General features: G+C 34.2%; 1 pseudogene; it reads right to left on the minus strand.

The window, feature by feature from the left end:
- Window positions 1-19,987: 19,987 nt before the first annotated feature.
- On the minus strand, window positions 19,988-20,141 carry LOC125103458 (uncharacterized; annotated as a pseudogene).
- Between the last annotated feature and the right edge of the window lie 7,476 nt (window positions 20,142-27,617).

Here is a 27,617-nt window from a genome sequence, read left to right on the forward strand (position 1 = left end):
GAAAGAAAATTATGTGATCTCAATTGTATGTGGAACTTAAAAAACAAAACAGGGGATAATAGTGGAAGGGAGGGAAAAATAAAATAAGACAAAATCAGAAAAGGAGAAAAACCATAAGAGACTCTTAATCATAGGAAACAAACTGAGAGTAGCTGGAATTGATGGACATTAAGGAGGGCATGGGATATAATGAACATTGGGTGTTATATAAGACTGATGAATCACTGATCTCTACCTCTTAATAATACACTGTATGTTAATTAATTGAATTTAAATTTAAAAAATTCAGGTCAATAGCAGCACATAGAAAGTTGGTATAAATTAATCCAAACATAGAAGTAATCACAACAAATCTAAACTTGTTAAACTCTAATCATGTATCTTCCAAACTAACAGGAGAATGTAATGAGGTTCTATGAAGCTAAAGAAGCCTAGAAATTCATGAGGAAAAAAGAAACAGAAAAAGTAAATAGGACCATAAAAATACTTAAGGAGGTCATGCAAGTCAATCCAACACAGTTATAATCACAATAAATATAAATGATTGGACCAAATTTCTAGTTAACACAAAAAATACAGAGTGAGAGTAAAAATTAAAATATCTGCTGCTTATATGAGATAACTTAATACTATAAAGACACACAATTAAAAAAAATGAGAAAATGATAGCACCCCCCCAAATGAAACCAAAGAAAGCTATGTTATTTTCAGAAAAGATAGGCTTTTAAAGCAAAAAGCATTAGATATGAAAAAGGTACAAAATGTTATTGAAGGGGTGTGGATGAGATACCCTCAAAGATGCCACTTTGGAATAAAGATTATTTTGACTTAAAAGTAATAAAAACCAAAGAGATTCAGGAAACGTTCTTTACCTCTCCCATAACTGCCTCAATTTACATTGGAAAGGAGAGTCTGTACCAGGAAGAAAGCACCTTGTTTTTCCAAACATTTCATATTTTCTTTCACCTTCCTGCTAGTCAGCTTTCTCCTCTTTCCTTTGTGTCCTCAACTCCCCCACCCTCCAGCTTTAGCTCATATAAGCTTCCTGTAGCCTCATTGTCTTTGGAATTTCATGGCTGTGTGGATTCCCTATATGTACGCTTATTAAATTTGATTTTCTCTTGTTAATCTGTCTCATGTCAATTTGATTCTAAGTCTGGCTAGAAGGACCAGGGCAAAGGAAGATCTTCCTGCACTATAAAACAAAAACATTAAAATAGTAAATGAACAAATGTCTTATTAGAAGATTTAAAAACTGATTCCTCCAGGAATTGATAGTTTAAGGAGAAAAAAATGAATAGTAAAGATACATCACATTAATTCATTTGATCTAACAAACACAGAATGACGCTTCCCCGGTATCCTTACAATCACTTGGACAAACTCAGTATTGGATATTTTATTATTCTCCACTGATGTGCATTACATCTATTACATATCTTTTCCATATATAAGATATATATGTGAATATATATTTCTAGGCTTTTTTTTCTCTATTTGTTTATGCCTGCCTTGAGATAATACTGACAAAATTATTATGATTTTTAAATAAAAACAATGGTAGTACAATATCCCCATGTTGTTTTTCTTCTTCAAAACTTTATTTTTAGGGGCGCCTGGGTGGCTCAGTGGGTTAAAGCCTCGGCCTTCGGCTCGGGTCATGATCCCAGGGTTCTGGGATCGAGCCCCACATCGGGCTCTCTGCTCAGCGGGGAGCCTGCTTCCTCCTCTCTCTCTGCCTGCCTTTCTGACTGCTTGCGATCTCTGTCAAATAAATAAATAAAATCTTAAAAAAAAAAACAACAACAACTTTATTTTTATTGGTAAAAGCTTTGGTTTTCCGTATGAAATTTAGAAGTAGAAAAATTAAGTTCCATGATCAGGATTTTGTTTGGAATTGCATTTAAAATATGGATTATTTTTTAGTGCTACTGAAATAACATATATAATATAAGTAATAATTTTTTATTATATTTTATAGTAGATGATTACTGATGCTACTTTTTTATAATGCCTTTTATTATTTCTAACAATATGACCCTAGATTCCTTCTGATTTTCTGATTAAACAACCATATTTTCTAAACATATAGCTAGTTTTATCTTCCCATTCATACTCTTGTGACTCCGATTTTCTTCTTTTTTTGTCTTATTGAAATGGTTGAAGCCACCAGTATGATGTTCAATAGAATAGTAATAACAGGCTTCTTTGTGTTCCTTCTGATTTCAAAGTCAGTATTTTATTATGTTTCCTAAGAATTTTTTTAAGTCTTCTTTTTCCTGTATGTAGTAATTCTCTTCCTATTCTATTTTTTTCTGTGTGTGTTTTTAAAAACCATCAGTGTTGGGATACCTGGGTAGCTCAGTGGGTTAAGGACCTGCCTTTGACTCAGGTCATGATCCTGGGGTCCTGGGGTTGAGCCCTATGTTGGACTTCCTGCTCAGTGGGGAGTCTGCTTCTCCTTCTCCTATTACCCCTCTCTATGCTTGTGCTCTCTTGCTATCTCTTTCTCTTTCTCTCAAATAAATAAATGAAATCTTAAAAAAATAAAAATTAAAAAATTAAAACCAATGTTGAATTTGGTCAAATGTATTTTTCTATTGAGATTGTCATTTGTGTTTACTCCTTTGATTTGAGACAAGGTTATCTTACATTAATATTTAATTATCCTTATGGTAAAGTCAAACTGGATACATGTGTGTATGTGTTTAAGATACTGCCTACTATGACTTGCTGATATTAGAATTTTTGAAAAAGATTTTTTTGCAAATATGCTTGTGAATAATATTGGTATTTAATTTTCCTTTTTCCTAACTGTCTTAGATGGGTCTTAGTATCAGGACTATACTCTTAAAGTAGTTGGAGGGTATTCTATCTTAGAAATGTTTTGTTCCTTGAATTTTTACTAGAAGTCACCTTGTTGGGTGGAAAATGAGTAGGTAAATGTGTGTGTGTGTGTGTGTGTGTGTGTTATATTTTTTTTTCTTCTTATAAAATAAAGTTCTTTGTTACTGGTTTCTTCAGTTTTTCTACTTATTATTGAGTTATTATAGCAAAAATGGTTATTTCTTGTGTTCAGATAAGAAGTGATAGTTATTTTAAAAAAATATTTAATTTATTTATTCCTGAGAAACAGAGAGAGAGAGAAAGGCAGAGGGAGAAGCAAGTTCCCCACAGATCCCCTGGGATCACGACCCAATTCAAAGGCAGATGCTTCACCTACTAAGCCACCTAGATGCCCCAAAAGTGATGACTATTTTAAAGGGAGAAGAAAAAAATTAATTTGAGGAAAATTAGTTGGGTGCCTATTTCCATATATTTAATAAATAGTCTTAGTAATTATATCAAAAATTTTTATAGACTTTCTTTTGTGTTTTATGCTTGTTCTATTTCTGATAGGGTATCATTAAAAAAGTATGATGTTTGTGGGTTTTAAGATTTCTGTTTATAATTAAAGCAGATTTTGCATTTTATATTTTAGGCCTATATAGTTGCATGCATATAATTTCATGATTTTTTTTCTTGTAAGATTCTTTTATGATTGTATGACAACCTTCTTTATTCCTATTAATGTTTTTTCCTTACAGTTCTAGTTTCACTGATATCAATAACAATATTGCTTCAACATCTTTGTATCTGTTACTATTTGTGATATAGCTTTTTTACCCCTTTATTTTCAAACTTTCTGTGTTGCTTTGTAGCCTAGAATACAGATCAACATCTATGTGTTCAAATATATATATATATATTTGTTTAAATTTTCTTGTATGGATTTAGAAGTTAATTTTTTGTTTAATCCTAAATTAAATAAGTACAATTTTTTATTCAAATCTATTTCCTTTTTAGTATTTTTACTAATTCTTTTAGTATTTAGTATTTCTCTTTTCCCACCACAAAATAATAAAGATCTTAGCATGATTTGCTCATTGAACAATCTCTGAAACTTCCTTATCTTGTTAATTTAGCAAAGAATTTTAATTCCCCACCTTAAAACACAAAATTATTATTTTCCAAGTGTAGTTAATTGAAACTGATACAGTATTTTATCGTTTCAATGCTGACCATTTTTTTTCTATTTTCTCTACCTTACCTCCTTGTTCACTTTTCTTTTGATAATATACATGGTTTGAATTTCTTTCAGAATATGGCTAGAGTAGATAAATGAACTTAGATACTGTATGTCTGGAAACACCTTAATTTCACCCTCGCTTTTGAGTAACAGTTTGATTAAGTTGACAGTTTTCTACTTTTTCTTCTTCTTTCTGTCCTCAGCTATAATTATTCCACAGAATTTTGAAATGCATTGTTGCAGATGAGAAGTATGTCTTCTCTCTGACTGTCATTTGTAAGTAATTTGTCCTTTTTGCTCTGGTAGTTTTCAAGAGTGTTACCTTATCCCTGACTTTCTGCTGTGTCAGTACATTCAGTCTATGTATGGAAGTTATCAACAAATCAGAGTGTACTTTTGGTCTGAAGGCTCATGTTTTTTTTCCATTCTGGAGAATTCTGAAGTACTTATCTCTTCAAATATTATGTGTCTGTCAGTTTCCCCAATTGGACAAGTGGTTTAAGCCTTTCAGTCTCTTCTATATTCTTCACTGCTTTGTCATTTTTATCCCTCCTTTTCGGAATTGTGTTCTTGATGAGTTCCTTCCTTTATGTTTATTTTCCTAATCACTCCATAGTTGTTTCCATTTCTATTTTAATCACACATATTGCATTTTATTTTAATGACATTATTTTTTCATTTTTGTATGTTTAAATATTCTTTTTATATTCACAATGTATTTCTTAAGGATTTCTAAGTTTTGCAATTTGTTAAGTTTAAAGGGAACTAGGTCTCCTTTTTCTGTTGCAAATATTCAACATATTTATTTTAAAACTCTTGTCCCAATTTTTAAAAAGAGACTGAAATTAATTGGAATGAATTTATATTCTAATCGCTGATGTCCTTGGCTGTCTTTTAATGTTATATTTCTTTATGTGTTTTGGAATTTTCACTGTCTCTTCCCATCTCTCTTTTCCCCCTCCCTCCCTTACTTCCTCTCTTCTCTTTTTCCCACTTAGTCACACCACCCTGCCAAGCATGTTTTCATTTACTTCTAGCTGGTTCTCTGATCCTCTATTTCAGAAGCAGGTCAGATAATGACAATTAGTAGTTCATGGCCGATGATGATATTGACAATATCAGATCTATTCACAAAAAGCCAGTGATTAGTTTGGTTCAGCTTCCTGGAACAAGGTTGTATTTATTTTGCTTATTTTCTAGTTCTAAAACCTCAGCTTCTCACACTGTTTCACATTTATATTCTATTTGTGGTCAATGGGAATATTTATTTTGAATTTGACAGTGGCAATCTCATTTTGGATCTCTATGCTTTGTCATTGCCATGCATGAGAGAAGTTTATGAAAGGTGTACCCTTTGTACTTTTTTGACCTGGGTATTTGTTTATTCAACTTAATATTCATTTTTTCATCATTCTTTTCTGTCCTGACCCATATTCTGTCTTCTTGGGATTTTGATCATTTTTGAAAGTGGCTACAGGTCTTCCAAGCTTCTTTTAAATTTGTTACACATCTGGCTATTGAATTATGAGCCACTACCACCCTCTTAACAGTCTTTCGTATAGTGTTAAAGCTGCTATTCTACCCACTGCCCCCCGCCCCAACCAGTCCTTTGCACTTCACTTTGTGCCATGTTCTGTTCTTCTCTTGTGCTTTTTGCTATGTTCTGCATGTTCTCTGAAATGTAGCATTTAAAAAATTTTTCTATTAATCACCAAAATATAGATCTTATTTTAAGGACTTTCTGTTTTAGCTGCCTGACAACAGGGCCCTTGATTTATGGGATGTGTTCTTGTTAAGTGTGACTAGATCACATCTCTGTTATTCTAACATTGGCTCATCCATATGCTCTTGGAATTTACTCTAAATGCAGAAGTTTGCTTTTTGCAAATGCACATGACTCTCCCCTTGCAGGCATTTTATGTGTTGTAGTAGCTTGCTTGGCCCCAATTTCAGCACATACCAAAAGTGCTTGAGTGTCAATGTCTCCAGATGCAGTTCTCAAAAACACTGGATGAGGTGATAGGGAGCTTTGACAGGTTCCTTGCTTCTCGTTTGGGATGACTCTGAAGCATGTTCTATACCCTCTCCCCTAGTTTATTAGTAAGATTTGGTTTCTTAGTAGGATTTTGTTTGCCCATAGTGGTAATTTACTTGTATTGAATCTTTTGTTGTCTTTTTTTCCCCTCTCTACTCCTCTGTAAGTGTTGATTTGAATCACTTCCCAAACAAATTACTTATATTCTAACCCTTCTGCCTGGGTTTGCTTCTGGGATAATTCAAACTCAGATATCAACTATCTTGCCTACATGTCTATGTTCATCCATTCCTATTTGATCTCATAGCAGATATTGGCAGCACATTTTGACTATCTCTTTGAATGTTTTAGCTTGTCCTTTATACACATGTCTAGTCATACACTGAACTATTTACCTACTCCTTAAAAGAAATCCTCTTATTTTTGCAAAATGTATAGGATCCTAGCGGTGACATTTAGTAAAATTTCCCATTACCAGCCCCTAGGGCCTGATGAAGAGTCTCTCTTTGATCAAACTTTAGTCACGCTCCTCTGAATCCTTTTCCCAAATGGGCCTTCACTTAGACTTTTGTGTTCTTTGCATTGTCCAATTTTAGCAAGAATTATCCTAAGTTCATTTAGCCAAAACCCCTCTACCCTTGATATCTGATTAGGTTTTTTAGCCTCACCATCCCTCAGAGGAAGTCTGATCACCCTGGCCTGACTTCAACAAAAAATCTGTTAGGTCAGTTCAGTTAGAATCCTCCCTTATGTAACCTTCATGTTTCCTCTTAGTAATTTTCCATCCAGAGGATCCCCCTTCCTGCTGTTTGTTATTCCTGCTATTTACTTCTCTTTGTTGTATTTAGAACTGAGCCCAGTTCTATACTGAGGGTTTTTTCTCTATATTGCAATAGTCCTGAATAAAACCTACTGTCTAGCTCTGGTTTTCTTTGAAATTCTTTGAAAGGGCTCTTCATTTTGGTCTTTCTTATTTTTCTTTCAAAGCACTGAAAAGCTCCTAAAAAGCAAAAAAAGCTAAATTCACAGTGTGGTCTTTGCAACCAATGTTGCAGTTTGGAGCAGGCATAGGCAAGTTTTTAAAGTTCTCTTCCAAAATGGATTCTATGAGTTGGTTTACTTTTTGTCAGCAAAGGTATAATTTCACGGTGTGTTTAGGGGATAGAAGACTAAACCTGTTCAATTAACTTGAGAAATTAAAAGAATAGAGGGCGGATGGTATGATTGAATGCTTGGCTTATAGGGTTCAGAGGCAGTGGTATCTTATAGGATTATTATTTCTCTTTCTCCTTTTTCTCCTTCTTATCTTGTATAGTGATAAGGACAGTTGTTTAATGAATAAAATGATAAATCTTTGTGAATGTGTTCTGTAGACATAACTAACTTTTATAATGCCACAACTGGCAGGAACTTTCCAGTTTCCTCTGTTTTGTTTTGTGTTGTTCTCTGCTTTTTCTGTTTCTTTTGGCAGGGAAGTCACATTGATTTCTGCCATAGAAAGAAGGCTAGATACTGTCACTAACTGCGCTACAAGGCAACGTTATCTCAATAATCAGCTAGCTGAATGGACATCCTTCAAAGGCAAAGATGCCACCAAGCAAATTCAAAAGCATTTAAACCCAACTTACTTTTAATCTTTCCCCAGTCTGCAATAGGCAAGTATTGACACTGGCCACTAAAATCTGTAAGGCAAAGAGAATAATTTTCATGACTTTTGGAAAAAAAATCCCTGGAATAACTTCGTCAATTGTTGTTTCTTTTTATCTCTTTGAATTGGCTTATTGTTTTAGGTTTTGTCCTTCACTCAGGCAATTTTACAGAAAAGAGGCTTTTATTTGCATATTCTGTTGAAGAATTCAAAGCATGTTTCCTTGGAAACTTCCTTGTCTGGAACAGTTATTTACATAAACAATGTTTTCATCAAAGGAAGGAAGATATTAATAGTTTGTCCCAGTTAAAGCATGAATTAAAATTAAAATATTTTTATATAAAGATTCATCATGATTAGCAAAATTTGGTTACCTTCATCAGCAACATAAAATAATTTAAGAAAAAATAACTTTCCAAGTTAAGTATTAGGTTACATGTTCTCTACCTTATGTAATGATATCACCCTATTCAATTCAGGACTGGTAGGTGAATGTTAATTGAAATACTTGTTTAGTTTAAAGTGGATATGAGAAAAAAAATAGATACATATTTTAACATTTTACTTTAAATTAAAACAAGTGGGGAGCCTGGGTGGCATAGTCAGTTAAGTGTTTTGATTTTGGTTCAGGTCATGATCTCAGGGTCATGAAATTGAGCCCTACCTTGAGCTCTGCACTTAGCTTGGAGTCTGCTTAAGATCTTCTTTCCCTCTCCCTCTGTCTCTCCTGCTCACACTTTCTCTCTCTCAAATAAACAAATCTTCAAAATATAAAATAAAATAAATTAAACAAGTGAATTTGTATTCATCTGGTAATCTGTTGATGGAGATCCAAGACTTTTACTTTTCATGGGTCTGCTGAGAGAAGTTTTACTTTTCCTTTCTTATATAAATATGCCTTTAACGTGCTCTGTGATTTCCATTTTTGGTTCCTTACACTTAGAATGAAAGCTCATGTACTTGCAAAAAAATTGAGTACAAATGCCTTCTAGATTTTTTTTCAAGTTTGTCAACTTTTTACAGTTTTCTTGTCTATACTTCATACAGCACAAAATTTATGTTAGTGACTCACAATTATGAAACCTTTCAAAGTATTTAACTTACTTTACATGGCAAACACTTCATCAGTCATATTTCATCGATTTGCATAAATTTTAATTACATAATTGTAGTAACAAGTACAACTGGCATAAACAACTTAGGAAATCCAAGTGAATCTTGGTAAGCATACAGCAAGCTACTGTTGAGAGTACATGCACTTAAAGAAATTTGCTGATTACTACAGGGGAGAAAAACTTTTATACCCTTTTACATTCTGAGCCTAGACCTAAGAATTAAACTGACATAGATTAACAGTAAAAGAGCACACACATTTTATGTAATACTTTTACATGAACATAGGAGTTTTCAAAAGAAAAACGAGGGGCGCCTGGGTGGCTCAGTGGGTTAAGCCGCTGCCTTCGGCTCAGGTCATGATCTCAGGGTCCTGGGATCAAGCCCCGCATCGGGCTCTCTGCTCGGCGGGGAGCCTGCTTCCCTCTCTCTCTCTCTCTCTCTCTGCCTGCCTCTCTGTCTACTTGTGATCTCTCTCTGTCAAATAAATAAATAAAATCTTTAAAAAAAAACAAAAAACAAAACAAAAAAAAAACAAAAGAAAAACGAAAGCTTAAACAAGCTGTTAGGCCCAAGTCTTATACACCTTTTTAAATAAGAAAAGTAATTTGGGAAACATGACATTACAATGGGGCTTGAGCTAAGGGCAGGTAGGACAGCAATATGACCCAGGAAACTCGTGGGGGAAATTAATGGAAGAAAAGTGTTTTCTAGTAGGTTCTTAAGTAGGCCTTTTATTTATTTTTTTTTGAAGATTTTTTTTATTTATTAGAGAGAGAGAGAGTGAGCAGGGGGAGGGATGGAGGGAGAAGGGGAAAATCTCAAACAGACTCCCCACTGGACAGGAAGCCAGACACAGGGCTTGATCCCATAACCCTGAGATGATGACCTGGGCAGAAATTAAGAGTCAGGCACTTAACCAACTGAGCTACCCAGGCGTCCCTATGTAGATCATTTTTTTCGTCCAACTCCTAGTCTCTGGCGACAAGAATGTTTTTCTCTTCCCATCACAAAGAGGGCATCTTTTTCATGGGAGATTTTATGACCTGCTTTTATAGAAAGTGGGAGGTTAGCGAGCCCTTCCTTTATGTGCTGTTTCTCAAGTGCTTTAACTCACAAAAATCAATATGCCACAGTGGCATGTTTTGAGGTGGTGTGTTCTGAACCCTTTCTGTACTTAGGGGTACTGAGCTCTGTACTTTGTCCTGGTGATACAAGAGTGAATAAAACAGATGAGAATCCCTGTCAGCCTGAAGAGATTGATTAGTAAGTAAATAAATATATAGTTTAGTAAATAACTATTGCCTCTCTTATGACAATAAGATGAGGGATGTTCTCTGCCTGAATACCTTCACACATTCACAACATGCCTACAGTCCTTTCCCTGCCTGAGATCCTGATGTTGAAATTAAAAGTTATTGCAATGGCCCTTCCCACATTCAATGGATTCAAATGACTCTTCTCCATTTTAACTCTCTGAAGTTGAAAAAGATGATCTAGCTGAAGATGTGATCAGTCTTTTCATTTGCCTTCTCCATCCACCATGACCTTTTTTTTTTTTTTTTTTTAGCATTTTGAGCAATATAGGTAGGTATGTTGGTTAATGTTTTTCTCCAGCATGAGGTCTTTGAACAGAAGTATAAGGGGACTTAAAGAACAGTTGACAGCATTCAAGATTCAAGATGTCATGGACATTAGTTGGTATTTTTGTAGTAGGAATAGTGAGAATAATTTACTCTTTTGAGTCAGTCAAGTGGACTGAATCTTTCTCATGTATTTATTACATTATGATTTTTGAGCATGGGAATATAATTAAGCATGCTGTCATTATTTTTTTCTGACTGGTACACTGAAAATATTTTCTTCTATGAAATATAAATGCTGCTTTTACCATCTTTTGATATATTAATATTATTTTATCAAAAAGCAATATACATATATATATATACATATATATTTTTTTTTTTTCAGAGAGTTTGTGCATGCACGAGTGGGGGGATGGGCCAGAGGGAAAGGGAGAGACAGAATCTTTTTTTTTTTTTCAACATTCCATTTATCTATTTGACAGACAGAGATCACAAGTAGGCAGAGAGGCAGGCAGAGAGAGAGGAGGAAGCAGGCTCTCCGCCGAGCAGACAGCCAGACGCGGGGCTCGATCCCAGGACCCCGAGACCATGACCTGAGCTGAAGGCAGAGGCTTTAACCCACTGAGCCATCCAGGCACCCTGAGAGACAGAATCTTAAGCAGGCTCCACACTTAGAATGTAGCCCAAGGTTGGGCTTGATCTCACAACCCTGAGATCATGCCCTGGGGGAAAACAAGAGTTGGATATTCAACCAACCGAGCCATATTTTAAAAATAAGGAATATATTTACTTATTACTATTTTTGTCAGGGCTACAAACCAACTTTCCAAAACTTTTATTTTCAATGACTTGTTTTTTAAATCTATTCAGTACTTTTTCTTTTATAGCATATTATGTCATAATACTTCATAGTACTTCAGAAATAAGATATAAAGAAATTTAGAAAAAATTATATTTGGTCTATTTTGCCTTATGAAGAAACAAGAGGACTGGGGCTCTTTTGAGATAAACACAAACACTAAACATGTATAATGTAATGTATCCATTAGAATACTCTCCCTCTGTCAGTAAATAGAACACTATTTTTCAACTTTACCTTTTCTTATTTTTCTTTTTACCAAAACAAACTCAGCTGAATTGCAGTTTTTCCTTTTGTTGCTATTGTGTTTTCTTATGGAACAGTTTTAGGCACAGCAGAGTCAGTTTATGGATGGGAATTAAGTGGTGGAGTGAGTTTAGATCCAAAAGAAACAGATATAACATGTTGGGGGAGGTTGCTTGATTTTTTTGGTGGGTTTGGAGAATGATTTCGGCCAGTTTTAATTTTCCTGGCTTTCAGAAAATAGTTTTGACAGTGTTTTCCAGTTGGAGCTAAACTTTTTATTCATTCTTTCCGTGTTTACTAAACACTAAGAGGCAGGCATGAGTTTAAGCATTTAGGATATCCCAGTGAATAAAACAGTCAAGATTCCTGGCCTCTCAAAGTTCACCTTCTAGCTGGAAAGATATAAACATTAAAAAACAAACGTTAGAAGTAAATAAACAATAGTGTGTTAGATGATAAGCAGTATGGAGAAGGAAGCAAAGGAGAGTAAGAAGAGTTGGTAGTTTGGGGAACACTAGATTGAGGGTAAGTCCCATTTGGAAGGTGGTGTTTGAGCAAAACTCTGAAAGAGGTGGGGGGTTGGTATGGTGTGGAGAGGAAACTGCTAGAGTTTCTGAGTACAAATCTACCTGGGATGATGGAGGGTAGCAAGGGAACCAGGAGGCAGAGCTGAATGACCGAAGGAAGTATTAGAGAGAAGTTCAGAGCAGTAGAGTCCTATGATCTCAACATTTCAAAAGGATCACTCTGGTTGCTGTGCTGAGAATAAAGTGTATGTGGCCAAAGAATGAAGTGGAAAGAACAGTTGGGAGGCTGTGAGAAATAAAAGATGAGAAATGATGGTGATCCAAACCCTAGGTTTTTACATGGTGGAATTCTGAATATATTTTGAAGGCAGAACCCTCAAAATTTTTATCATTATTTTTTTAGAAGTATTCTGTTTTGTTTTCTGTATGTTAATTTTGTATCCTGCAACTTTTTATAAAAATGTTATAAAATAACCAAGTCACGGGGATATAATGTACAGCATAGGGAATATAGTCAATAATATTGTAATAACTTCATATGATGACATTTGGTAGCTGGACTAAGATAGGAAACATTTTGTAATGTATAAAAATACCAAATCCCTATGATGTACACCTAAAACTAATAAAGATATTGTATGCTGATTATACTCCAATTTAAAAAAGTATTCTCTTTCTTTGCATAGGATGGAAATCATATCTTGAAAAGGTTCTGTTAATGCTTAGTAGTATTTCTAGACACAATTTATTACTCTTCCTTAACATGAAAAAGATTTGGAAGTTTATGTGGCTTATGCTCACAGACAGAAATGTCATTTTGTAAGTGGGAATGATAAATGATTAGAGATGTATTTCACAGACTGCACATGGATTAGTTTTTAAGATGAACTTGGCTCTCCCATGATATATAATTTCTCAGCACCCTAAGCATAAACATATCTACTAATTATAGAAATACTGTAATTCATTTTAAAATATAACTTAAAATTTATTTTCAAAATAAACATCAGAGTTTAAAAAGTTGATATATATGTATAAAAATGTGTGATATATGTACATATCACACATATTTTTTATTTTTTTTAAATGGACCTTCCTAAACAAATAATAACTTTATTTCTTCTCTTTTATCACCAACTTATTCGAAATGAGGAGGCTGACATTTTGAAGGTTCTGCAGATGATCTTACATTTTTCCCTTTTCTCTAAGTGCCAGTTCTGGTCAGATATTGAAAAACAAATCAAGTATCACCAACCTATTTAACATTGTTGTCAAAATCATTCAACTTCACATATAGCTGCTCTCTAGATCTTTGACTCACATTTATGAGAAGGTATCTAGTGTTTTCTTTTTCATTTTTTTACACAAATATCTATTTTAGCAGCTTATTTTCTTTCCAAACAATTGAAAATTATGTTGTAAGCAGCTTATTGCCTTCTACTAACATAAAGACATATTGAAAATTTTTTGAGGTTGTAAGAAGTGATGTGATAATGGAAAAACAGAAATGGAAATGATTAAAGTGAATATAAAAATGAGAGTGGATGCCCCATAGTGATAAAATCCAGTCATCCTAGATAGAAATCTGACCATATCAAACATCTTTTACTTCAGCTTGAGTTTGACAGCCTGAGTCTTAAAGACAGTTAAAAAAATACGTGTTGAGGATTTCAAAATTTCTTCAGTTTGAGTACTGATAAACTTGCTTCTTCTAGCAAAACCAATATTCTCTTTATTGGAATTTAGGCAATTAACTCTTTATGGACAACATAGCCTTAAAATGATGACAGAAAGAAAAAAAAAGATCTTGCAGTAAATATTCTCAGTTTGGTTCCATGCACTTAGAAGATAGTCTTAATGTTTTATTTAGATCAATTTTGTTGTCAGACACCACTCACAAATTTCTCTCTCTTGCCAGATCTTTCCCCTGAATATCTGCCTGTATATCTGTCTGCCTACAATTAATGAATTTCCAACTGAACTCCCAATCTGGTCTTCCCTCACCTTTCTCTACCCAAACTCCATTAAAGTCATATATGTCTTAATTGATAGCACTTAATCCTTTTAATTTCTCTTGCCTCTAAATTTGGATTTATCCCCAATTCCTCTCTCCTTTATCCCACATCCAGTTACCAGGAAACTGTTTGCAGTAATTTCAAAGTATATAATCACTTCTCTGTTTGAGATTAGATTGCAACTGGACTCCACATGAGGTGTAGACCTCTTAATGGACTTGCTACTTCCCGTCTTGCTTTTTTACATTTTATTTCCATTGCAACAACCAAATGATGCATTTAAAACATAACTTTCATATCATTTCTTTGCTGGAAACCTCCCTATTGGTTCACTTCTTTGATTGGATAAGAAGCTGAAGTTCTTATAATGGTTCATAAATACCTACACGACCTGGCCTACTCTTACGTCTCTTACACAATAATAATATTCAAGATCTACCATGAGATGGAGCACTAGCAAACCTAGATCTTAGATGGAGACCCTGAGGGCCTCACCGTAGGAGTGAGTAAAAATCAGAGGAGTCTGGACAAAATGTAATCTAGACCCTACTTAGTTCAGCCTCTGATTAGATTATGATGATAACTACCCCACCCAATGCTACTTGGTAAACAAAGAGAAGAGAAAAAACACTTTTGGAGGAACTCAGTGTTATCTGAAGCCACTACATTTTTTTTTTTTAACGCAGTTTGTGCTACTTCACTAACACTAGGCATGTTATAAGATAGGATCATATGATCATAAGAGAAAAAAGTAGTCAATAGAAGGATATTCATAGTTGATCCGGTTTTAAAGTTAGCAGATAGGAACACTAAGATAACTACAAATAATATGTTCAATAAACTAGAGGAAAATATGTGTGACAAGATGAAAAGTTAGAGAATATTACCGTAGAATTAGAAACTGAGAAAAATGGTATTTTGGACTAAAATTAAGATAGGATTTAATGAAAATAATCTGATTTGAATCCTTGAAAGAGAAAGAACAACAGAGATCTATAGTACATGTGGATACAGTCTAGAGTTTTAGCAGGAAAGAAAATATGTGGCAGAGGCAATATTCGACTAGTTAATGAGTTTTCTAAAACTGATGAAAAACTTAAGGAAAAGACTCAAAGAGTCTACTGAAGAAAAAGAAAAGAGTCTACTGAAAATCTCTAGCAGAATAGATACAAAGAAAACACGGCCAGGCATATCACAGCAAAACCATGAGAACTGAAGACAAAGAAGGAATCTCAAAAGCAGCAAAAATAAAAAAGATACTTCATGTTCAAAGACTTACAGCTAATTGCTCAGTGGAAATGTGGGAAGTCAGAAATCAATAGAATGGTATCTTAAAAATGCCAGGTAGGAGGGAAAATGCCTACATGAATTTTATATCAAGCAAAATAATCCTCAAGGTAGACAAATTAATAACATTTTTAAATCAGCAAAGAATGAAAAGGTCCTACCAGCCTATCTGAACAGAAATATTTGGAAGTAAAAGAATTCCAGATAGAAATATGGAAATTCAGGAGATAAAAATAAGTGGGTAAGTTCCAACATACACTGTTCATACAAAATAAAAGTAATGATTAATGATGCTTAGAAAATGTGAAGAATTAAAATATACAATAATAAAAAATATAAGAGGGGGTAATAATCAACTTATATGGTTAACATTCTGACTTTTCTAATCTTTTTCTCCGGAGCTACAAGCTAGATGACTTCCAACAAATTAATACTGATGGTTTTACCAAGTATTTTACCATTGGTTGATACAGTCCTCTATCTTTTTCACTTCTAATATCAGTTTCCTTACTATTGCCTGATCACTAAGCCAATGAATGCCACTTTGGGGGAGGATGAATTCCTGTCTTCTCAAAGGACCTTCTAGATAGACTAAGAATCAAATTAACATGTGACAGATTAACAGGAGAAAATAAAAATTAGTAGTGTACATATGGGGAATCCACTTAGGCATGGAAATTCCAAAGACAGTGAAGCCCATTGATGCTTATATAAGCTAAGGAGATGGTAGGAATCTGGGAATACAAAGGGGAGAAGGACCTTTAACAGTAAGATGAGAGCAGATGTTTGGAAAACAAAGGTTGCCTTATCATTATGCAGGTTAATTTCTTAGGTAAAGAGCAATCTGTTAATAGCTCTTTCCCTGGTACAAGCATGCAGTTGTGGAGGAGGGGGAGAGTTGAAGAGTCTTTCCTGCACCTGCTGGATTTTGATTGCTTTTAAGTCAAAAATAGAGTTGATGCTGAAGTGACCCATGTTGGGGCAGCCTACCTTTTGGCCCCTATACCCTACATACAAGGTATTTTTTAATGGAAGCATCCCACTTCAAATTACTAATATCTATGTTAAGATAATAGCAGACACTAAATACAATTAATAAACAAAACATATGCAAAACAAAATTTTGTTGGATTTATGTAACTGAAAGTTTTTTTGCTTAAGTAATATCCAATACAAGCACTTTCAATTGATAATTCATCTTGTATCAAGTGATTCATGACCTCAGGCTCCTTTCATTTTATGTTTCTAACATCCTTTAGAACTTCAAAGTCCTCTGCATTTAGTTGGCAAATAGGAAAAAAGAGTGCACATAAAGCAGAGCTGTTTCTCAGCCTGAGGAGACATCACTTTGACTCACATTACATTGCTGGTACTGCCTAAAGGTGGCAAAGAATTGGAATTGAGGACTTTGGATAGACAATAGACTCTTTGGATAGACAATAGACTTCCCATAGTGACTCCTACATTAGTAAAGACAGATCATACATTTTCGTTGGATATTTAACCAGTTCTATCACAGAAGGCTTTTGAATGCATAACTAACAGAGGGATTATGAATTTATAAACAAAGCTGACCTCCTATTAGTGTAACTTTATACCACTTTCATAATTAAATAAACTTGATGAGGTATCCATACCATGGGGATGGAAATGCTATATATTTTGTGCCATTATGAGAAAATTCAGTTAAATCACTTGTCTAGGAGTATCTATCACTAAAATGTTAACCATATGTTGAATACAATAATTTAATCAATTACATATCTGTCAGAAAATACATACATTTTACCTGAAAGAAATATTTTGGTCTTTAAACCTATCTACAATTTATTTAATTTAATGAGGTAGAGATACCAGAAATAAAGAAAAGGTACTGGTGAGAGTGTTTTATATGTGGATCTTGTGTGAATCCTCCTTGAATTCTGCCTGCAAAGCAAAAGAATCCTTGTTATACAAACTTTTAAGATTTAAATTAGCCTTTCAAAACTCACTCCTCTTAAATATGGGATGGTATACAACAAATAAAAATGTGCATAATTAAGGAGATTGTGCAGAAATGCTTAATTTCTCAAAATCATTCATACTTTAACACTAAAAGAAACAAATGATAATTATGGTCCTCTCATCTGTGACCCAAGCCCATACCTCCAGAGGAGAGAGATGACTATTTTGACAATGTAAATTCAAACTTACAGGCTATTTGCATATATTAGATATATGCTGCAGTATCAAGCCCAATTAATTGGAGAACATATTTTCTGAAATGCAATAACAATATAGCACTCAGAAATGTGTCTTGCAGCATTAAATCTAAATTAAATATCAACTCTTGATTATTCATACTAACCATTTAATACAGAAGAACTACTTTTTAGATTTTAATTTACAAATAGAAACATTTAAAACAATTACCTTCATCCATGATATATTTATTTGCAGCTCAGAATCAAATGAGATGGCTGTTTAGAAACTGCTCAATCTTATATACTGAGCTTATGCCTCCTATTAATTTGCTCAAACCATTTAGCTTTAATAAAAACCTCTCACCAGCTATCCATTTTCAATATCCTTATTAAATTAGTGCTGAAAAATTGTGTCTATAAAGCACGAGTTCATTCACTTGAATTGAGTTCTTGTTCAAAAGGCACCTTCCGGTATGACATAATAAAGACACCATTAAAAAGTTTTAAACATCATATTAAATGCTAATTAGATCTGATCAAATACATATTAAATTTTTATTGTGGTTCATTTTGTCCTTGATTTATTATTGAATATAGCACTTGCATTTTTTTATACTTGGTAGTGAATGAATTGATTTAAACTTTATAATAATCATTAAGACTGCAATCAACCTGTTGATTTTTCTTTTGTTTGACACAGGATTTTAATTTGGAGTTCACAATGGAGTTTTCTGAAAAGACACAGTGGATGAAGACCTACCTGTGAGGTATGCATTTATGTATTTATCTGTATATTTATTTATTGAACAAATTTGACATATAACATTATATAAATTTAAGTGTATAGCCTATTATATTGATATACTTATATACTGTAATGACTGTTATAGCAATATCTATCAAATTACATAATTGTAGTGCAATATTGTCTATATTCATTGTGCTGTGCATTAGATTTTTATTGTTCATATATTATTCATTGCAAGTTTGTACCCTTAAGCCCTATCAATCTTGGATTTACATACATATAAGTGATAGTATATAGTATTTGTTTTCTCTGTCTGACTTATCTTACTTAGTATAATGTGCTCAAGGTCCATCATGTTGTCACAAATAACAAGATATCATTCTTCCTTATGGTTGAATATATTTATATATATATATATATAAATATATTATATATAACATATTTTTAATCTATTCATCTGTTGATAGGTGTTTGGGTTGTTTTCATATTTGACTCTTGTGAATAATGCAATATAACTGGGAGTGCATATTCCTTGTTGAAATCTTTTGGGTTTATACCCATAAGTGCATTGCTGGATCATATGATAGATCTATTTTTAATTTTTTGAGTAAATACCATATTGTTTTTGATAGCTGTTAGACCACTTAACATTCCCACCAACAATGTATAAGAATTGCCTTTTTTACCACATCCTTGCCAATATTTGTTGTCTCTTGTCTTTTTGATGATAGCCATTTAACAGGTGTGAGGTGATATCTCATTATAATTTTGATTTGCATTTCCTTGTTGATCATTGAAGTTGAACATCTTTTCATGTGCCTGATGGCCATTTTGATGACCTCTTTGGAAAAATGTTTATTTAATCATATAATTTCATTCATGTGGAGTTTAATAAACAAAATAGAGGATCATAGGGGAAGTGAGGGAAAAATAAACAATATGAAATCAGAGAGAGTAAAAACCACAAGAGACTCTTAGCTGTAGGAAACAAACTGAGGGTTGCTGCAGGGAAGATGTGTAGGGGGATGGGGTAACAGGGTGATGGGCATTAAGGAGGCACTAGATATAATGAGCACTTGGTATTATATGCAACTGATGAATCACTAAACTTTACTTCTGAAACTAATAATACACTGTATGTTAATCATTGAATTTGAATTATTCAGTTCAATATTGAATTATTGAATTATTGAATTTAAATAAAATAAAAAATGCCCAAGACCATACTATAATTTTCAAGAAATATACAGAAAAGTTTAAAACTTGTATTAGGGGCGCCAGGGTGGCTCGGTGGGTTGGGCCTCTGCCTTAGGCTCTGGTCGTGATCCCAGGGTCCTGGGGCCCCGTGTCTGGCTCTCTGCTCAGCAGAGAGTCTGCTTCCTCCTCTCTCTCTGCCTGCCTCTCTGCCTACTTGTGATCTCTGTCTGTCAAATAAATAAAAAAATAAATAAATCTCTAAAACTTGCTGTATTAATACTTAATAAGCAGTGATTCACAAAAGAAATGTCAACTTAGTTCTTCTGCCTAACTTTTAATCAGATTTTTTGGTTTTTATGTTGTATGAGTTTTTAAATATGATTTGGATGTTAACTCTTTTTTTCCCCCCAGGAAAAACAAAAAGTGTCTTCATTCAACATATTAAACAAACTCTTTTCTTTAAACAACATACACCAGGGGAAAGCGCGCATGTAGTCCCCCACTACCACAAATTATGCAGTTGAGTTTCCCACATTTGGGGAAATCACAGGGGTCAGCACATCTGGATAAGCCTCTCCCTGGGAAAACCACCTTCGTGATCATAATACCTCCCCTGCCAGGTAAGTATCTGGATGTTAACTCTTTATATGATAAGTGGTTTGCAAAACTTTTCTCACATTCTGTAGGTTGTCTTTTCATTTTGTTAATTTTAAAAAAACTAAGTAATTGGTTTATTATAAAAGGATATAACTCATGAACAGCTAGATGGAAGAGATGCGGACAGCAAGGTATGTGTTTGTTAATTTTGCTATGCAAAAGCTTTTGAGTTTGATGAGTCCCATTGTTGATTTTTGCTTTTATTTGTGCTTTTGGCGTCATGTTAAAAAATCACTGCCAAGACCAGTAACAATAAGTTCTTCCCTGTGTGTGTGTGTGTGTGTGTGTGTGTGTGTGTGTGCGTGGTATTTGTTTTGTCCTCAAGGCTAACACTGGAAAACAATGTGTACATTTCATTACCGGAATTAAAAAAAATTGGTCATTTGTAAAAATTACACATTACTTGAGGGCAATGACTCTGTCTTAGATATATTTTTTTTTAAATTTTATTTACTTATTTGACAGAGAGAGATCACAAGTAGGCAGAGAGGCAGGCAGAGAGAGAGAGGGGGAGGCAGGCTCCGCGGAGAGCCCGATGCGGGGCTCGATCCCAGGACCCTGGGATCATGACCTGAGCTGAAGGCAGAGGCTTAACCCACTGAGCCACCCAGGCGCCCCTAGATATTTTTTTATACCTAGACTATAGCTGAGTAGTTCCAAAGCTCACAGCTTTACTAAGAAAATGAGGAGAAAGCAGGGAGACAGAAATGGAATCTCATTTATCACCAGAACCAGGGAGACAAATGAGAAATGCCTTGTAGTGGCCTGTCACAAAATCAATCTCCTCCATGAACATAGACTATCTTTCTGTTTGTTTTCCTTAATTTATCTAAGATTACTTTTCAGAATGTAGGACTGGCTTATTTTATCTTGAATGTCTTCCCAAGTATTTATGTTCTTTAATGCCTATATAAATATATTTTCTTCCTTCCTTCCTTCCTTTTCTTTTAAGTTTTATTTATTTATTTATTTTTTAAAGATTTTATTTATTTATTCGACACACAGAGAAATCACAAGTAGGCAGAGAGGCAGGCAGAGACAGATGGGGAAGCAGGCTCTCCGCTGAGCAGAGGAGATCTCAGGACCCTGAGATCATGACCTGAGCTGAAGGCAGAGGCTTAACCCACCGAGCTACCCAGGCGCCCTTAAGTTTTATTTAAATTCTACTTGTTTAACATACAGTGTAATATCTGTTTCAGGAGTAGAATTTAGTGATTCATCACTTATATACAACACCCAGTGCATAAATGTATTTTTGAAAGTTTCTTTTCACAATTGCTTGTTGCTAATATAGAAAAATGGAACTGATTTTTTATATTGACTTTGTATTCTGTGACCTTGTTAAATTCACTTAATCATTATAGTAGTTTGTTTCCTTAATTTAAATTTTTGTATATAGTGATGTAATCTGTGAATAAACATAATTTTACCTCATTTTCATATCTTTATTTAAAATCTTTTTTCTTGCCTTATTATATCTCCTAAGACTCCCAGTAAAATTTTGGGTAGAAGTGTTGAAAGTGGGCATCTTTGACTGATTTCACATATTAAGTGAAAGCATTTGATATTTTACAAAAGCAGCTATGGTTTATTGTATGTATCCTTTATCAGGTTGAAGTTGTCTTTTATTTATAGTTGCTGTGGATTTTTATTATGAATGGGCATTAAATTTTGTCAGTTGTTTTTTCTACATCTATATGATTTCCTGCATCTATGATTATATGGCTTAATTTGTTAATGTGGAATTACATGGATAAATGTTCAAATATTAAACCAACTTTGCATTCTTGTATTAAACCCCAGTTAGTCAGGACATATTATCTTTGTGTATATTCCTGGATTAGGTTTGCTAATATTTTGTTAAGGATTTTTGTACCCATATTCAGAAAGATACTGTTCTACAATTTTCTTTGCTTTTAATGTTCATGTTCCAGTAAGGCTTTGGAAACCCTGCACCCCAAAATGCATAAGACTGCATGAATTCTGTTTCACACTCTTCTTTCACTATTACTTTTCAATAAAATTCAAGGAGTTGTGGGACAAATTGTCTAGCACATGAACTTATTTTTTGCATCTTGGGTGCTTCCAGATTTCAGTCCTCTCTGCCAGCATAAACTGTTCTTAAAAGCTAAGCTGGTTTCTCCTCATTTCTGCAATCTTTCCATCTATGACAGACCCACTTACTGCCTATTTGTACCCAGACAAGTCATGTGCCTTCAGACATAGAAGCTGTCTTGGCTTGCTACTTCTCTATGTATGTATAGTTCATTTCTTCCTGGGATTCTGCTTCTCACATCTTCCATGAATCTATCAACCTTTGATAGTCTCATGAAATATTAGGTACAGGTTTATTATCTTTCACCTTTTCTTGTTGCTACCATGAAAAGTATATATTGTTTGACATCCTTCTACATCCTACTCAGAAGCAGAAATTCTTTCAAATATCTTATATTGTGCTTCCTGTTTGCTCAGATACAGAATTATTTTTATTATCTGTTTGTTGATAGACCAGTGTTTTTTTTCCCACTAAACGTTTTCACCATTCAGTCCTGCAATGGTCCAGCATCTGGTTATGACCATAATCTTGTCTCTTATTTTCATCTGTGCCTTAAAATCCAATACTTTCACTCACTGAAATCATTAAATAGTTCATGAAGACTCATCATTAGGTCTTAGCATATCATACAGGTTGTCAGTGTTTTCTCTTTTCCTTTCTTTCTTCTCTCACTCACTCTCTTAGCAACCATTGGGAATTGCCTTACCCTTGCCAGCTAAACTCTGCTTATAGATGCTTGTTTTCTATATGTTATCCAAGTGCTCTGTGGTTGGACAGTATTGAGTGTGCTATACTGATGGAAAACTTAAGTCACTTCTTAGGCTTTCAGTAGTTTTTAACCTTTAACCCACACAATATGGAAATACTAATTTTCCTCCTCCTCTGAAACCCACCAGTACTTTTAGTTCTCCTTTTATAACACTTAACATGTTCTGTCCTGTATCATTCTGTATTATTGCTAGTTTGCATGCTTGTCCTACCTGCACTACAAGAATAAAAGTTCAATGAAGGAAGAGATTTTTCCTACATTCTTTAGATCAGTATGCATGCCTGACACCATACATTGCACTCACTTCTCACTCAATGGAGGAACTGATATATGGAGAGTGTAATAATGTGGATAATTTCCACAAAGAAAAAGCAAAAACATTTCTGTCAGCCAGGTAAAAATACTGAAGCTTTTTTCCCCATAAGAATAAATCACAAGGCAAGAAGACAATGGACAGTGGTCCTTTTCTCAAACCACTTACCCCAAAGTCATGTTGTTTTTATACCATGGTTGCCAGATTTACTAAATAATAGTATATAATAAACATACAGTTAAATTTGAATTTCAGGTAACAAAGAATAATGTTTTAATATAACTATGTCTCAAATTGCAATATTTGCTCACATTTAACTAGGTGTCCCTCTTTTACTTGGCAGTTCTATTCAATTTACAACTAGATATCCAGAGTCCCTTTGTTGAACACTTCTAAGTATAGCTTCCTTGGACTGTAACGAAGATCTCTCCTTGAATCCCACTTCTCTTATGAGGATGGTTTCCTCTGTATTCTTCTTCCTGTTTCTCAAGATGACAATTAGCAAATTGACAAAACTAAGCTGTGTTGTAAGTGAATAATAGGGAGTTAATTTTGGAATGTTCAACTCTCATAAAACATGTGCCCAAGATAATTGTGGTGTTTTAGAGTCAGTATCATAATCCAAAATATGTGATTCTATTAATGGAAATTTCAAACCGAGACAGGTATTTTTAAAAAGCAAAGGAGAAGTTTGTTGTCTTCAAAACAGCCTAGTAACATGGCTGTTAATGACACCTATGTTAGGAGGAGCACTTCCTCCTTGTTGGGCTCAGTAACATATAGACTTTGTGATTATTGGCTACCTGGTCCTAATAAAATTAAAAACTTTTTTGAGGGGAAGTGTTGTTATTTAAAAATATTTTAAAGAATTTTCTTGGAATTCTTTAAAATTTCAAATGATCCCTTGCAGTCTAGGTTCTAAAAATCAAGTGAAAATTTATTATAAAAACTCAATTGAAGCCAGTAACTAAACCCACACAATTACTCACATGACCAGTGTTTTTTTCTCTCCAGATCATATATACTTATTGAATAGCAAAATTTCCTCATTATTAAATTAAGCAGAAAATCAAAACATAAGATACGATACAATTAGAATCAAGAAGAAATAAACTGCTGTCTAACATTCATCTAACTAGATGAATTTTTGCATTTGGACCTAAAGTGAACCCTTTCATTTAGCAATTTAGATTTAGGTTAATTCTCTCAGAAAGTATTATTATTACAAGAGAGGATAAAAAAAGAAATTATGGAATGTTTTCAGGTAAAATAAGAAGAATTTTTATGAGTGTTTTAAGAACACACTTTATTTTTATGGACTAATAGAGATTCCAAATTATAGCAAAAACAATTGTTATATTGAATATAAGGAAGTACTTGTATTTGGAGTCTATTAACCAGCAAAGATAGCTGTGGACACTTTTCAGAAGAACATTAATAGTCATCACTCTGGCATGGATATCTTCTTGATGATTTTGTACATTATAAAGCCTCATCTGTGATTCACTTCTTTACAACAAATCCAATGTTAGAGTTAAAAAGGATTATTTTTCCTGTGATTCTCAACCATGTCTCCCCTACTCAACATAGTTGATGGAAATGGTGAAAGGTCCCCAGTGGCTGCAAGTTCAGCATCTTTTTAAATTTTTTTTTTTTTAGGGCATATATTTGAGTTTATTAGAAACTGCCAATTTTCTTTTTTCTTTTCTTTTTTTTTTTTTTTTCTGGAGTAGAATTCAGTGGTTCATCATTAACATACAACACTCAGTGCTCATGATAACAACTGCTCTCCTTAATACTCATCACCCGTCTAGCCCATTCTCCACTCACCTCCCTCTGTCAACCCTCTGTTTATTCTCGATCATTGTCTCTTATAGCTTGTATCCCTCTCTCCATGTTTTCTTTTCTCTCTTCCTATATGTTCATCTGTTTTCTTTCTTAAATTCCACTTATGAGTAAGGAGATCATATGTATTTGTCTTTCTCTGATTGACTTATTTCACTTAGCATAATATACTCCAGCTCCATCCACATTTTTGCAAATGGCAAGATTTCATACCTTTTTGATGGCTGAGTAACATTCCATTGTGTACACACACACACACACACACCCCACATCTTCTTTCACTGTTCACCAGTTGATGGACATTTGGACATTTGGGCTTTCTCCATAGATCGGCTATTGTTGGTTATGCTGCTATAAACATTGAGATGCATGTACCCCTTCAAATCAGTATTTTTGTATCCTCTGGGTAAATAACTAGTAGTACAATTGCTGGATCATAGAGTAGTTCTATTTTTAACATTTTGAGGAAACTCCATACTGTTCTGCAGAGTGACAGCACCAGTTTGCATTTGCACCAACAGTGCAGAATTGTCCCCCTTTCTCTGCATCCTCACCAACACCTGTTGATTCTTATGTCATTCATTTTAGCTACCCTGACAGGTATGAGATCATATCTCATTGGGGTTTGATTTATATTTTCCTGATGATGAGTGATATTGAGCATCTTCTCATGTTAGACATTTAAATGTCTTTTTTGGAAAGTGTCTATTCATGTCTTCTGCATATTTCTTAACTGAGTTATTTGTTTTTTTTTGGGGGGTGAGTTTGATAAGTTCTTTATAAATTCTGGATACTAACCCTTTATCAGATATGCCATTTGCAACTATCTTTTCCCATTCCCTAAACTGCCTTTTAGTTTTATTGATTGTTTCCTTTGCTGTGCAGAAATTTTTATATCTTGATGAAGTCCCAATAGTTCATTTTTGCTTTTGTTTCCCTTGCCTGTGGTGATGGATCTATTAGGAAGTTGCTGCAGCCAAGGTCAAAGAGGTTGCTGCCTGTGTTGTCCTCTAGGATTTTTATGGTTTTCTGTCACATTTAGGTCTTTCATCCATTTTGAGTCTATTTTTGTGTATGGTGTAAGAAAGTGGTCCAGTTTCATTCTTCTGCATGTTGCTGTCTAGTGTTCCCAGCACCATTCGTTAAAGAGACTGTCTTTTTTTCCCATTGGATATTCTTTTTTGCTTTGTCAAAATTAGTTGACCATAGAGTTGAGGGTCCATTTCTGGATGCTTTATTCTATTCCTTTGATCTATATGTCTGTTTTTGTGCCAGTGCTATACTGTCTTGATGACTATAGCTTTGTAATATAGCTTGAAATCTGGAATTGTGATGCCTCTGGTTTTGTTTTTTTTTCTTTTTCTTTTTCTTTGTTTTAAGTTTTTATTTATTTATTTGACACACAGAGAGAGATCACAAGTAGGCAGAGAGGCAGGCAGAGAGAGAGAGAGGAGGAAGCAGGCTCCCTGCTGAGCAGAGAGCCCAATGTGGGGCTCAATCCCAGGACCCTGAGATCATGACCTGAGCCGAAGGCAAAGGCTTTAACCCACTGAGCCACTCAGGTGCCCCTTGTTTTTCTTTTTTAAAGATTTTATTTATTTATTTGAAAGAGAGAGTGTGTATGCTTGTGTGTGCAAGTAGGGGGAGAGTCAGAGAGAGGGAGAAGGAGGCAGATGTAGATGGAGAAGCAGGGTCCTGGCTGAGCAAGGAGCCCAATGTGGGACTTGATCCCAGGACCCTGGGATGATGACATGAGCTGAAGGCAGATGTTTTACCAACTCAGCCACCTATGCACCCTGTTTTTCTTTTTCAGGATTGCTTTGGCTATTTGGTTCTTTTGTGGATCCAAACAAATTTTAGGATAGTTTGTTCTAGATCTGTGAAAAATGCTGTGCTATTTTGATGGGGATTAAATTAAATGTGTAGATTGCTTTGGGTAGTATCAACATTTTAACAGTGTTTTTTCTTCTAATCCATGAACATGGAATGCCTTTCCATTTTTTTGTGTGTGTCCTCTTCAATTTCTTTCATAAATGTTCTATAGTTTACAGAGTATAGGTCTTTACTTCTTTAGCTAGATTTATTCCTAAGTATCTTATTGTTTTTGGTCAATTGCAAATGGGATCAATTGTTTCATTTCTTTTTCTGTGGCTTTGCACTTGGTGTATAGAAATGCAGCAGATTTTGCATATTGATTTTATAACCTGTGACTTTGCTGAATTCATGAATTAGTTCTAGCAATTTTTTGGTGGATTCTTTCAGGTTTTCTACATAAAGTATCATGTCTGCAAATAGTGAAAGTCTGAGTTCTTCCTGGCCAATTTGGATAAATTTTATTTCTTTTTGTTGTCTGATTTCTAAGGCTATGACTTCCAATACTATGTTAAATAGTAATGGTAAGAGTGGACATATTTGTCTTATTCCTGACCATAGGGGAAAAGCTCTCAGTATTTCCCCAAAAAGG

Source organism: Lutra lutra, chromosome 6 (genome assembly GCF_902655055.1).
Source record: "Lutra lutra chromosome 6, mLutLut1.2, whole genome shotgun sequence".
Classification (NCBI taxonomy): domain Eukaryota; kingdom Metazoa; phylum Chordata; class Mammalia; order Carnivora; family Mustelidae; genus Lutra; species Lutra lutra.